Below are 14,340 nucleotides of genomic sequence, written 5' to 3'. Positions count from 1 at the left end.
AATCAGCCAAAGACCTTAACAGACACCTCACCAAAGATATTCAGATGACAAGTAAGCGTATGAAATGATGCTCCACATGACAGGGGAGTTAATGTTTAGTGGGTACAGAGTTTCAGTCTGGGTTACGAAGTTCTGGAAATGGATGGTGGTGATGGCTGCAAAACAATGTTAGTGTACTTAATGCCATTGAACGATGTACTTTAAAATGGTTAAAATGATAGATTTTATCATTATCTATAATTCACCACAATTTTTAAAAAATACTCATTGAAATGAACACTGGATTTTGTTCATTGAACAAAATTCAATGAACAAAATTCAAATGAACATTGAATATTCAGTTGAGTCTGAGAAATACTTTAATGGTTCTGGTATTATTTAGTTCCTTGGGGGAAAACATCTTCCAGGTGGCCATTCCAGAGCTGTTGGCCCATCTGCACACTGTACTGGGTATTTGAAAGTTGGATTCCTCAGCACCCACGGCAGGAAACAACCCTGGTAACTCTATAGTTTTTTGCAAAGACCAATCTGTTAAAAAAAAAAAAAAAATGTGAAGGGAGGCACAGGTAAGGGAGCAGCCTTAATGACTGTCCTGTGAATTCTCAGTTTACTTGAGACAGCTGAAGCCAAGTGAGGCACCATCTTCTTGTCTTCACTGGACAGACTTTGATTTTAAAAATTAAATATGGGACAATTGATACTGGAGTGATAAGAAACCCGGTGAGCCTTAATGGCAGTTTTCTTCAAAGTGATAATCCTTGTTATCTACATCATCCATTCCACTTGACTAAATGCTGGAGGCAAAGAACAGTTCAAATAATCACAGACTGCCCAATATCAGCATAGACAAAACTGATTCACTCATTTAGACTCTGAGTCAGAAACCATCTGATCTAGTGATCCGCCAGTTGCAGGTAACTACTATACAACTATGGTTGTGTCACAAAAAGTCTATTTTGTTGTTGGTGGCTGAGAGCCAAAGATAATTATTTTGTTTTTCATACCTTTCAGTTGCACTCCTCTGTAGGATATTGTGGAAATTGGGGAAGTGTGGATTATACTGATGTATCTCTATCTCTGTCAGCAGTTTTGGGGTTTTTTTCCCCCCTGTAAACCTGCAATGCTTGGCTCTCTTGCCTCTTCCTGGTCTCCTTCCTATTTGGAGAAAAAAAATCATTGGACACTGTTCTGGCTATGAGGGGTCATATTCCTGAACCTGGATATCCTCTTCTGGATACCTCCTCGCTACCAAGGTTCTGACACCTGACTTCGTGTGAATAAGGCTGGGATTCTCCTTGCTCTTCCTGTCAGAAAGTTCAGGTCCTGTTTATCCAACCACCTGTTTGCTACTCCCACCAGCCTTAACTATTTACACTAAGACTCTTACAATGTCTTCTCTCTGTCCACTACTTCAAAGCGCATGCATCCTCCTTGTAGTCCAGAAAGCAACTTGTGATCAATGTAAATTATATAGACATAATTGTTCTATATAAAAGTTCTAGAATAATGTCCAGAACTTCTCAACTCTGAGATAGGATCAAGGGCTTCCTTTATTTGGTTCCATTGTGAAGATGACGTTGTCCTTTAAGAACGAGCATTTGCTCCCTCAGCACCGTCTGATTTCTTAGTGTGAAGCAGAAGAAATTGTGGCTTGTGTTTGCAATGTTGTGGCACAAATTCAAGACTCAGTACCTGCTTGATATTCCAGAAAGCATCTCTGGGCTGGTGAATTTAATATCATGGAGCAGCATTTTTCTAGTGGGCTATAAAATAATTCAGCAGTAGTTCACATTTATTGAAGCAAGATATGGTAAAAACTGAGGCGCTCGAAAGCACTAAACATAGGTGCTTAGATTCTTATTTGATGGATAACTGGTGGTCTCTCAACATGTTCCTGTAGTTCTATGTTTGGGACCTTTCTCAAGGGACTTGGTGTAGTCCAACTGGGGTCGTCCCACTAGTCTGAGGCCCTCTTTTTCCATTAACTTAATTGGTGCCCGTTGTTTTCCGCTTAAAACAAGAGAGACATATTTCCGTTTTCAAGTAAATGGTGTAACGTCTGAATCCAGGTGGATTATACAGGTTTCTTTTCATAAGCTCGCAGGTCCCTGAATTATATTTTAGGAAATTTGTGAATCATTTCTTTCCCAGACACTTTTATAAGCTGTCCCCCTGCCTGAGTTGCTGTTGCCCTTCTTTGCACTCTTTCTAGCTACATCAGATGTGGTGCTTATCTGTGCAACAGACCATGTGAGGAAGTAGTCACCGTTGATTGACTCCCAAGAACTGCAGTAGACATTACCAAGTCATGGCCATTTCGAGGGCTACTGCTAATGTTTCCCTGCCTTAAGGTATATGCCCTAGCATAGACCCTCTGAGTAAAACCCTTTTATAGTCAAGGTCACATGAATATTCGTATCCAGTCATGAAATTTATTATACTACTGCTAAGTTTTCATCCTAATGGCAGGTTCACACGAAGTGGCATTTCCTGAGAAAATATTCATATGGTATCCTTGGATTTGTAGGTAAAGCTTTAGATGCTACATAGCCAAAGCCATATCGGGCTTGTCTCCTTGTATTATGATGCATGCAATTCCTGTGTTCTGCTGACTCTGTGGGCAGTAGCTTTCTCCTTGTGTAATACGGACGTTAGTATTAGGATATATTTCTTTAGTTATCGTGATGCTTGGTTATGTGGTCTCACTGGCTGGGGAATTTACTTGGGCTGAGTTCAGTCAGAAAGTATATGAGGAGGATTTTATTGGTAACTCCATGTAAGATTTTGTCCTATGTTGTCTAAGAAATGCAAAAAATTTAAATGTTGACAAAAGATATATAGGTCTTTGACCTAAGCAACTTAGTTCTTGGTTCCACTTGTGAAGGGGTAACCTTTGAGCAATGTCTGATGTTACGGCTCTGATGAACAATGGTACTACTATAAGTAAAGCAGTAACGATGGAAAGCCTTATCAAAATTCATGAGCAAAGGGCTTCCCTGGTGGCACAGTGGTTGAGAGTCTGCCTGCCGATGCAGGGGACACAGGTTCGTGCCCCGGTCCGGGAAGATCCCACATGTCGCGGAGCGGCTAGGCCCGTGAGCCCTGGCCACTGGGCCTGCACGTCCGGAGCCTGTGCTCAGCAACGGGAGAGGCCACAACAGTGAGAGGCCTGCGTACCGCAAAAAAAATAAAAAATAATAAAAAAAAAAATACATGAGCAAATTCCATAAACTGCTCAGAGACATCTGTTTCTTTGTGCAAAGGAAAGCCATTAAAGAAATCCTGGGACATATACTGATCAACATCTAACTCATCAGTACATCCCAAAGTGCTCATTTTAAAACAAAGGATCTACTTAAGTACCAGATGGAGATCAGGAATGATGAGAATGAGTTGATTATGCCCTTCTTGGTCCAGTTTTCTTTTCAACAGAATCCCACCTTTGTCTCCAAAAAATAGATAGAAGGTAACCCAATTCTTCCATTTACCTTTTTATTGGATAAAAAGCAATTCTAACCCCACCTTATTCTAAAATATTGCCATATGCAACACAGGAATTGAAAGGGGACAAAAATTCTAACAATTGATCAAAATGGTCTTTGACATGGCAAAACTTTAGTTTCTAATCCAATGGTATTTCTTTCATCCCTATCCTGTGGTCATCAGAAACCAACCCAAACTTTCAGATCTCAATAGATGAATGCAAATTTTTGAGTTATTTTCACTAATTATTTTCTGTATTTAAAATCAATAACAGTAATTATTCTTCTTTGGGGCTTACCTACAGTCCTGGTTAATGAGATGTTGTCTTCATTTCTCTTCTAAAAAGACTTATGGCCATGGCTACAAATAGAATCTCAACTAATGGCCTTTCACCCATTCATTAATTCCTTCAACACTCTTACTAAACTCTTCCTAATTCTCTTGCACTCTGCTAGGTGTTGGAGCTAAAATGATAAATAAAACAGGGCCCTGCCCTTGAAGAATTCACAGTGTAATGGGGTAGTTAGGCTTGTGCACAACCTCGGTGCAAACTTGGTTCCTGCCAATTAGGAGGTTGCAACTGACAGGTGGCAAGAACACATTATCTTTGTTTAAGAATTGACTAGACTTGGTTTAATTTCCTGCATTCCCCTACTGCCCTTCTCCCCACACCATCCCCTCAATTAAAAACAAATGGGAGTGAAATCTTCTTTGGAAAAGGCTCCTCATAGTCAGCTGTGGAAAATGACATGACATTCGAGAGCAGGGAAAAGATTCCATTTTAGGTCCACACTTGATTTTGTAGAGCCAGGGGGAGATAACCAGTGAGAGCTATCAATTCTGTGTAGTGTTAAAGCAATCAGACGTTTGGGATTTTTTAGTTTTATTTATTTATTTATTTTTGGCTGCGTTGGGTCTTCGTGGCAGTGCGTGGGCTTCTCATTGCGGTGGCTTCTCTTCTTGCAGAGCATGGGCTCTAGGCGCATGGACTTCAGTAGTTCTGGCTCGTGGGCTCGGGCTCTAGAGTGCAGGCTCAGTAGTTGTGGCCCATGGGTTTAGTTGCTCCGCAGCATGTGGGATCCTCCCGGACCAGGGATTGAACCCGTGTCCCCTGCATTGGCAGGCGGATTCTTAACCACTGCACCACCAGGAAAGTCTGCAATCAGGTGTTTTCATCCTGTGTTTCTTAAATGACAGAATCACCTTTGCTTAGCGTTAGGTATTTCATACTTTACTTGCATATTTAATAAACGGACGTAAATGCAAAAATGGACGGATTAAATGGATGGAGCTATAAATCTAAGCTTTTCATTTGTGAGAATTTTCGGTTTGAAACATAATGCAAACATTTAAAACAATTTAAATTATAACCACTTTTATGTGTGATTATTTAAAACAAAGATATATCTGTGTAGATTTTTAGTTTTACATGGATATAATAGCAGATATTAAGGCAGAAAAAGAGAAGCGCATAGGTTATATGACATATTATTCTTTTTCAAAAAAAGAAAAAAAGCAACAGCAGACTCTATGAAAATAAACTAACATTGAAACATTAGAAAGCCTACCTTTATAATTTGATATTGATAATATGAAAAAGCGACAAATTGAAGTTGTAGAACTGCAAAACAATAAGTAACTGAAAATTAAATACAGTGATGTTGGAATGTCATAACTGAACACTTGTCCAACAATAACCCTCATGTAAAGAGAGTCTATACATGTTAAGTAGCACTGGTGTTTGTAAATTCCGTTTTTGCATATGAAATTGAGTCAATCCGATTATTGCACCTAGTTAAAGGATTTGTGGTTTAGGTTTACATGGTCTGATGGTGATATGTTAGGTTCAGTGATAAGTCAAGAAATAATAAATTATGAAAGAAAACTTAAGTAATGAAATATTTCTACTTTTTCAATGTTATTTTTTATTTTAAAGTTTCATGTGTCTCTAAAAAAACCGTACCTACCTGTTTATATTAATACACATTCAGAAAATATAAAGTAAATTTGGTTGTTTTTCTGACACTTGATTTCTCTCACGTCTCATCTGCTTCACTTATTTCCGTGACTGGCTGGCCCTTGTAAGCATTTGAATGAGTAACCCCTAAGCCTCTATGGGATGCGCAGTCATCCTTTGATGAAAGATTGTATTAAAGGGAATGACCTGTATGGTGTCTATAAACAGATTCGGGAAGCGAGAGTTTGTCAGAGTGTCTCCAGCACTGTCTAGGGGGGACATGTACCTAACCAGTGGCCTCAGGGATATTGTTACTGTGGAGATAGATGCATCAGTCTTTTCTTAGGTGGATAACAGTGACCATAACTATCATTCAACTAGCTATCCTTGATCAGATGCTATGCTCACCAAGTAACAGGAACATTATTGATCTGGCCTAGGGGAGAGACCATAATTATCAGGCACCAGAGTATCTTTTCTCCTTAGAAGTGAATTTTTCCTTTACACATTAATAAATTTGCTTTCCAGTTTACATAGCAGCCTCTTGTCAGTTTGGGTGGCTAAATCATTTGCTAGGGCCTTATCGCCCTTAGGTGTAAGAACAGAGTAAGTGTCTTGACCCATAAACAACAGACCAGATCCTGCTACTTATTTATTTGTAACTCAGTGTTCTAAAAATGGTTGGACCATACCCATTACCGTTCAACTGAATTTATGTATGAGTATTTAGAAACAACATTGAGAGGCTCCCCTTCCACAATAATTTAGAAATAAAAGTAATCTTCGAAAGCCCACATAAAATGGATGAGCTTAGGCATTGGTGAAGACTTTTGGAGAAATTTGGGGATTATTTAAAATGCTAATCAAAATAGCTGGTGAGTAGTTCCAGGAAAAGATGTTTATACTAATGCTTTTTTTTTTTTTCTGCTGTATTTTAATCTAATCCAGTGGCTTTACATTTTGAAAAATGTACCTAGCAAGCTAGTTAAATATGAATTTACTGTTAATAGAAGTTACATTAAGGAAGATTGTAGACTGAGCTGCAGGGCTCCCAACCACGACCTGCAACTGCCAGCGCTTCACTAGATGAGGCACAGGCCAAAAGGGTAATGGCCCTGGTGGGCTTTTCCTCAATAAATTAACGTGAGTTTACATTCTTCTCAGAGAGAATTGGTGTTCTCTGACGTGCACCCATTAATATAAGTTAAGAGACGAAGTAGTTTAATTATATATCACGCCACATAAGGCTTTATAACTTGTACCAAGACTGTTAATATTGGAGTCAATAAAAGTTGAGTGACTGTGAAATAAGATTCTGAACAATTAATTTTAAAACCAGAATAGTATGAAGAGCAAATGGAAATTATAGATGTATGTAAGTTTATTATATTAGTCCCATTTTTCTGGTTTGTATTATATAAAATAATTAAGTTTTACTTTAAAAAATCCATCATGATTATACTGGAAAGAATGTTCGTACGTGCCTTTTTAGGAATAGTTTTAAATGTGCTGTATTGGCTTTTTAAAACTGGTTGAATTCTCAGAAACATGTTTTAAGTAAATTAAGAATGTTTGTTTTGGGACTTCCCTGGTGGCACAGTGGTTAAGAATCCACCTGCCAATGCAGGAGACAGGGGTTCGATCCCTGGTCAGGGAAGATCCCATATGCCGCAGAGCAACTAAGCCTGTGTGCCACAACTACTGAGCCTGTGCTCTAGAGCCCGCGAGCCACAGCTACTAAGCCGGCGTGCTGCAGCTACTGAAGCCCGTGCGCCTAGAGCCCGTGCTCCGCAAGCCCGCGCTTGCCACAGCTAGAGAAAGCCCACACACAGCAATGAAGACCCAACGCAGCCAAAAAATTAATAAATAAGTTTATTGAAAAAAAGAATGTTTAAGAGCTTGTGTTGGAAAATGATTTCTTACATTTCTGCAAGAAAAAAATATGTAACTAGCTGTGAGTGGAACAGAAAATCAGACAATCCTGTTTTTTAAAAAATCCTTACTATAGTGATAGTTTTAATAAAACCACAAAGCATTTGTTGGAAAGGATCTTGAAGGTCATGTATAATAGTTAACGTTCTACCAGATGTGTAAATCTCTCTTATGTCACCCCAAATGGTCATGCAGGCTCTCCTTGAACAGTGCCACTGATATTGGATTTATTACCTTTCTACTCAGTTCATAAATCTTACCTTCTGTCTGGTTTTAGAGCTCTTTATGTATATGATGTATGACTTCTACTAGACTGTAGTCTCCTTGAGGGCAGATTCAATATTTAAATCCCTAATATCCTGCTTATAATAAGTGTTTTCCCTGTAACAACGTTCTCAAATGTATTATTATTATTTTTTAAAATATTTATTTATTGGGCTTCCCTGGTGGCACAGTGGTTGAGAGTCTGCCTGCCGATGCAGGGGACACGGGTTCGTGCCCCGGTCCGGGAGGATCCTGCATGCCGCGGAGTGGCTGGGCTGGTGAGCCATGGCCGCTGAGCCTGCACTTCCGGAGTCTGTGCTCCACAACGGGAGAGGCCACAACAGTGAGAGGCCCGTGTACCACACACACACGCACAAAATTTATTTATTTGGCTGCGTCTTATTTGTGGCATGCGGGATCTTCATTGCGGCATGTGGGCAGCATGGGGGATCTTTAGTTGTGGCATGCGAACTCCTGTTTATGGCATGTGGGATCTGGTTCCCTGACCAGGGATTGAACTCGGGCCCCCTGCATTGGGAGCATGGAGTCCCAGCCACTGGACCACCAGGGAAGTCCCATCAAATGTATTATTGAAGTAATCAATCAATAAGTTCTAATTTGGGGACATTCTACTTATTAGAAAATTGCTCCTTAAATTGAACTCTTCAACTTCTGTCAGCTGGTCCTATTCCTTTCTGCAGAGTCTCCCAGCCCAAGGGTGGGGCTTCATCTTTAAGGTGAAGCAGCTCCTTATTATTGCTCCCTTGTTCTTCCCTTCCACAGTGAGGGGTTGGGGCGGGGTGAGGAAGCTGATCTCAGTTGATGGGTTTCTTTGAAACAACAGTGGTATTCATTTCCCTTTGCCGCTGCAAGGTCTCAGATTTGACTGGACCTAAATCAACGCCTTTACTCACCAAAGCACACGGGTTCTTTGCTTTGTTTTCTTTTTTTTTCACTGCAATTCCAGTCATGCTCCATTCTTAAAATTACTTCATGATATCCTGCTCAAGAGAAGAGTTCCTTTCTGGATGGTGCCAAGAGTCAGCACCTGGCTGTGGTAAACACCGAGTCAGTATAGATGGTAAGAAATAATCACTTTAGGGTGGTTCTATGGTTACAGCACCAGAATTATTGTGAGAGAGGTCCCTCCTCCCCTCAGGAGAAGAACTTACACAAATATCTGTGAATATGACTCTTAAAATTCAAAGCATAGACTGTTTTAGAACCACAAAGGATATTATATTACAAAGTTCAACTTCCTCATTTTATAGACAAGGGAGTCACATTCAGAGTGTATTGTCCTAGGTTAGCTAGCTAGTGGTGGTATGAGAAGCAGAGACCAACACCCTTTATTTCTATTATCTCTCTGTGTCCAGAGTACTTTCTCATACAGCTCTCTTCAGATGTCAAATTAGGTTGTCTTTTCTGTATCATGTACTGTCACGTAAAATTTAAATATAAAATCCACCAGAGGGAAATAAATGCTTTGGTTAAAATGTGTCCTGTGATTTATCATGTAAGGAGCTTAAGGGTATGTATTCAATAAACCTCAAGTAGTAGCATGTCATTCTGTCTATAGCAGCCCAAATACTGACTCTCTAGTGAAAAGAGAAAACCCAATTGTCTTCAAGTTGCCCCTAAGTCATCTTTTTCTCAGAAGATTTAAATTCATTAAAGTGGCAACTAGACATTTTGGAAATATAGGATCATAAATAAATAAAATTGAACTAGTTAATGAAATAATCCAATATTTAACCTGATTAGAGGTAAATAGTCATCAGTACCAAAGGTGAATTCTTGGCATTATTTGTTGTGGGAATACATATATTTGTTATATTGGGATACACATACCAGTTTTACTGTCTCAGTGAGAACAATACGTAATGGTGATCCTTGGATTTCAGAGAATGGGAACCAGGACTGAAGCTGATTTTTTAAGTGCCTACATGTACTAGAAAAAAAGGAGAATGGAATGAATGAACTTGTAGAATTGCTTCCTTCTCCATAAGTTGTTGAAAGTTATAATTATAAAAATTTGGACCATAGACAAGAATTTACTTTTTTTTTTTTTTTTTTTTTTTTGCGGTACACGGGCCTCTCACTGTTGTGGCCTCTCCCGTTGCTGAGCACAGGCTCTGGACGTGCAGGCCCAGTGGCCAGGGCTCACGGGCCCAGCCGCTCCGCGGCATGTGGGATCTTCCCAGACTGGGGCACAAACCCGTGTCCCCTGCATCGGCAGGTGGACTCTCAACCACTGCACCACCAGGGGAGCCCTATACTTGTGACTTTCAATTTTTCTTTTAATAACAAAATCACTTAAATTCATAGCATTCTATAAGACTTCGAGAGTTTGGTTATAAAAACCATCCAACAAAGTACAAGAAATACAAAACAATATTTAACATAATCCCATAAAATTATCTTTAATAAGCTGTTGTATTTCATGTGGTGAAGGTCTAACCTCTATTCCTCACCCATAAAGTGCGGTGGACAATCTATTCTGCCACCTTTGGAGCATGCTTCTAAGTCTCCAGTAAGATAATTCTCATGAATTATATTGACAACTGAAAAATACTATACCAAAATAAGGCTTACTGAAATTCTGATTGAAACTGACCCAACATTGTCTTATGAACATTGCCTCAAAACCAAACATGTTTATTTCCTTTATGATAAAATTTGTATATTGCACTTTGTAATGCATTAATAATTTCTTGGTACTTTTGCAATATGTAGCAGTAACTATTTCTTTGATAAAAATGTATTAAAGAAGGCTGTTAAAATCAAATTTAGAGGAAGACTTTTGAGCAAATTTAGAATAATTTTACTAAATAGTAAATAATTTTCAATTATTTTACCTTAATTTCTTTTCACCTGAAACAGGAAATCAGTGCAGCTAATTATTTAACTCTCCAAGCCTCACACTTCGGAACAGACAAGATCACCCATATCAACATACCTGGATGGAAATCAGATGGCAATGGCAGCAAGACGTGCAATGTATGATGTGAATAAACGCTTCTTTATACTAGTATGAAAGCTTTATGTTTAATGTGAATGTACTTTGCAAGGTACTAATGTATTCATGGAAATTCTCCATTCAGTTATTCACATTGTCTGTGTCCCAAGGCCTCAAATGAATTACCCATTTCCCATTTATTTTCACTTATTATGAATCACACAGATTATGATGGAAGATTTTTATAATTATTCTTTGGTAAATTCTCATCTTTGACAAAAGATTGAGTGGTGTGATAAATTTCTCATTTATTTTAAGGAAAACATTTCCAAGTTCACTCCATGAAATTAATTTTCCTCTCCTTTATACCAGGGTTAATAGACTGCTAACGTAGTAAGCAATTAATTATTTATAAGCCATATAGTGTGGTAGAGTCAGGCTGTCTGACATCATATTAGGGTTCTATTTACTAGCTCTGTGGTCATGGGCAAGTTAATTAACCTATCTGTGCCTAGGTTTCCTTCTCTTTAAATGAGTATTAAGTTAGTATATGTAAAAGGGTTAGGACAGGGCCTAGCATGTAGTAGGTTCTCAATACCTGCAAATGTTATTTCTTATTGTGAAATCAGTTGTTCAGGCACCTTGATTTTCTTTAATTCTTACTTTTTAATACTTACAATAAATCTTTTTAGGTGTTCCTAAAAGTAGAAGATGTGAACTGCATTAATTTACACTGGATTAATGGTTTGCTGAAATATATCCACGCTGTAAGCAATGTCCGTGCTGTTGGTGCTGAGATAGCTTATTGTATTGATGTTCTTGTGGTAAGAACTGTTGATTTTTTAAAATTATATTTAACTGACTTTGTATCGTAACACCAAGAATTTGGGGGTAATTCTATGTTCTTTTTTATTAGTTTACACATATACTGAACATGTGAAATAATAAGCATTGGTGTATGATAGCCAAAAAGGGAAGTTACTTCCTGTGAAAGAAGTGCCTGTGGTTCTGCAAAGTGCCACATGGTGGCAGTGTCCCTTCACAGGCTCCTCACCAAATCCTTCCCCACCCCCCAAGGTTACTGCCACGGTCAGTGTGTAGGACCATCTCCATTCGTTTTCATCACATTGTAAACCTATCCTTAATGATAGAGAAGAAACTGTTTCTGCCTTATGGATGCTATTTGTGTAGAATGTGAAATGCATTTTCCAGCAGAAACTGGGTTCTATGGCAGTGAATTAGGTCCATGGGCCAGTCCAGGCATGACCCTTTAACCTACACGTTTTCTAAAAGAATAAAACAGACTTTGCTATTTATGAGGGATATACTTTGAGACATTTATAACTCTCCAAAAGCTCTACCATAATAGAAAGTAATTGCACACCGTGAAATGCAGTGAAGTAAAGTCTAAAGATTTATGACGCTTTCTGATTCTTAAGGAGAGTTCACTCCTTCCATCCAGCAACTATTTCTCTGCACTTGCTGTGGGCCCGGCTCTGTTCTAGGCACTGAAGGTACATGGTGAGTGAGACAGTGTTTCTGCTCTGGCCAAGTGTGGAAACAGTACTGTGGAGAATTCCAAGGCAACGGGAGGGGGCGTGACAGGACCAGCACCTCACTTAGATGGTGGGTCAGGGAAGGTGGCATAGAACACTGAGCCCAGTTAGGAAACAGCCTGGAGAAGAGTCAGGGAGCCAAATACTCACCTTCTTCTGCCCCCACTTCTCTATCTGCACCCACTTCTCTGCACCCACTTCTCTATCTGCCCCCCAATATATCTGCCCCCCACTTCTCTATCTGCACCCACTTCTCTGCCCCACTTCTCTATCTGCCCCCCAATTTATCTGCCCCCCACTTCTCTATCTGCACCCACTTCTCTATCTGCACCCCACTTCTCTGTCTGCGCCCACTTCTCTGTCTGCCCCCCCACTCCTCTGCCTGCCCTTGCCGCTCTGTCAGGGGCACTACAGTACAAGGAAGAGCTCAGAGTGAGTCTTTGTCCACAAAGGATAAAACCAGATTCATCGCCTCTTCAGAGAAAAACCAGTCCTAAGCTTTTGTGAATTTCTTCCTTGATCTTGGGGCCTGAACTGTAGGCTCTTAAAGGTCTAGGAAATAAATAGGAGTGGCTTGTAGGAAGCTGGGAGGAGATTTTGCTGAACTGAAGAGGAAAGTGTTGGCTGACTTTAATGTTCAGTGAATTGTTCGCCCCCTCGGAAGCCCAAGGTGAAAAGCAGGAGAAGGTCTAGGGTGAGGGAGCCTGGAGCCCCCGAGAGTAATTCAGGAGCCAGACCTGCAGAAGGAGCAGCTAAGGAACAGGTAGGAGTCTCTTCCCTGCCCCCTCTTCTGTCATTTTATCACAGGATACCAGGATTAGCCCTGGGGCAAGCAGGTGCCTGGAATAGGGTTACCGGTAGATGGGGAAGGAGGAGGAGAAAGCTGAAGGGGGGGAGGGTGAGAACCAATATCAGACACAGTCTGTAGGGGAAGATAAGAAAGCAAGCAGAGGTTTTAAATGGTGGCAGCAGTGGGGGACAGGGCCCCCTAACGACAGGAGCCACTGGGGCAGCCATTCACATGTAAAAATACTCTTCATAATGCAGCACATAATACTGTCATTACTGGTGAAAAAATAAATAGAAGATTTGATCAAATGACAGATTTATCCAAGTGAAGGCAACTGCATGATTTTCACTATTATGAAGAGAGCCTGAAACTTTGCTGAAACTAAAAATGTTTGCTCCTTTGTTCCCCATTAAGTTGATTGTGCGTGTGTGTGTGTAAACTCTCAGGCCGCATAGTCTCATTGTGAATATTCTTAAAAACTTTTTCTGAAGGCCAAAGTCATCCCAGACATTTGCTAGAGTTGCCTTAAAGTGGAGAAGACAGACACAGGCAAGGTGGATAATAGCGTGGGCGTGAGCTGCCTTTGCCCTGTGTTGGGGGCGTGCTGGATGGGTTGGGTCTCAGGAGGGATGGGCACAGGCTGGAAGCCACAGCCATGGTCACTGGGCTGTTCTCCTTCCTGCTCCCGAGGACTCTGAGGCCCCTTAGCACAGGGAGAAGAACTCTGACAGAAGGCATCCCTCCAGCCCACCTGATGCTCTCTGCTTCAGCTGGAGAAGGATGTAGTTGAACGTGGGGTCGCTTTGTCACTTTACCAGTCCCCATCCTGGGTGTGAGAGGGAGAAACATGTCAGCTCCTTTTTCATTTTAAGCCTATTTCAACCATTCTACTGCTCTTTTAAAAATAGTTGTTCTGTTTTCCTTTGAAAAAATCCTATCAGAAAAAATTTGGATATTCCCCTTCTAAAGTGCACTTGATTGGCCGCAGCTTGGGAGCTCATCTGGCTGGGGAAGCCGGGTCAAGGACGCCAGGCCTTGGAAGGATAACTGGCAAGTCAGCCCTGCAGATGGGCCTTGGGTTTGTTTACATATTTGTTTATGCACAAAATGTCAAGTATCTGAAGGCCAAACGAAGTCTCAGAAGCAAATGTAAGACAGGAGAAAATGTGACTCCCCCAAACCAAAACCTGAAACTCTTCCAAAGTGTGAGTGTGTAAATCCACGTTCAAGGGGTGTTCACCACAGCGTTATCTGTGGTGGCAAAGTAATGGAAGCTGTGATCATCCACTGTCGGGGACAGTTGACTGAATTATGATGCACTCCATGCTTTGCAGTTCCATACCAACTAATAACACAGAATGAGATAGAGCCCTGATGACGGTCCTGCTCGTCCAGTGTA

The 14,340-nt window shown here is 40.5% G+C and overlaps 1 protein-coding gene across 1 annotated transcript in view; it reads left to right on the top strand.

Moving 5' to 3' along the window:
• CCDC172 (coiled-coil domain containing 172) overlaps nucleotides 1-11,305 on the top strand; it is a 64,484-nt gene extending 53,179 nt beyond the window's left edge. Inside the window, exons 9-10 of the transcript XR_012326889.1 lie at nucleotides 10,520-10,636; nucleotides 11,288-11,305. The gene's annotated coding sequence lies outside the window, so the exon portion shown is untranslated. The remainder of the gene's footprint in view (nucleotides 1-10,519; nucleotides 10,637-11,287) is intronic.
• Nucleotides 11,306-14,340: the final 3,035 nt, after the last annotated feature.

The sequence above is a fragment of the Tursiops truncatus genome, chromosome 16, assembly GCF_011762595.2.
Source record: "Tursiops truncatus isolate mTurTru1 chromosome 16, mTurTru1.mat.Y, whole genome shotgun sequence".
Classification (NCBI taxonomy): domain Eukaryota; kingdom Metazoa; phylum Chordata; class Mammalia; order Artiodactyla; family Delphinidae; genus Tursiops; species Tursiops truncatus.
Note: the sequence above shows the minus strand (reverse complement) of the source record. Positions and strands in the feature narration are given on the sequence as shown.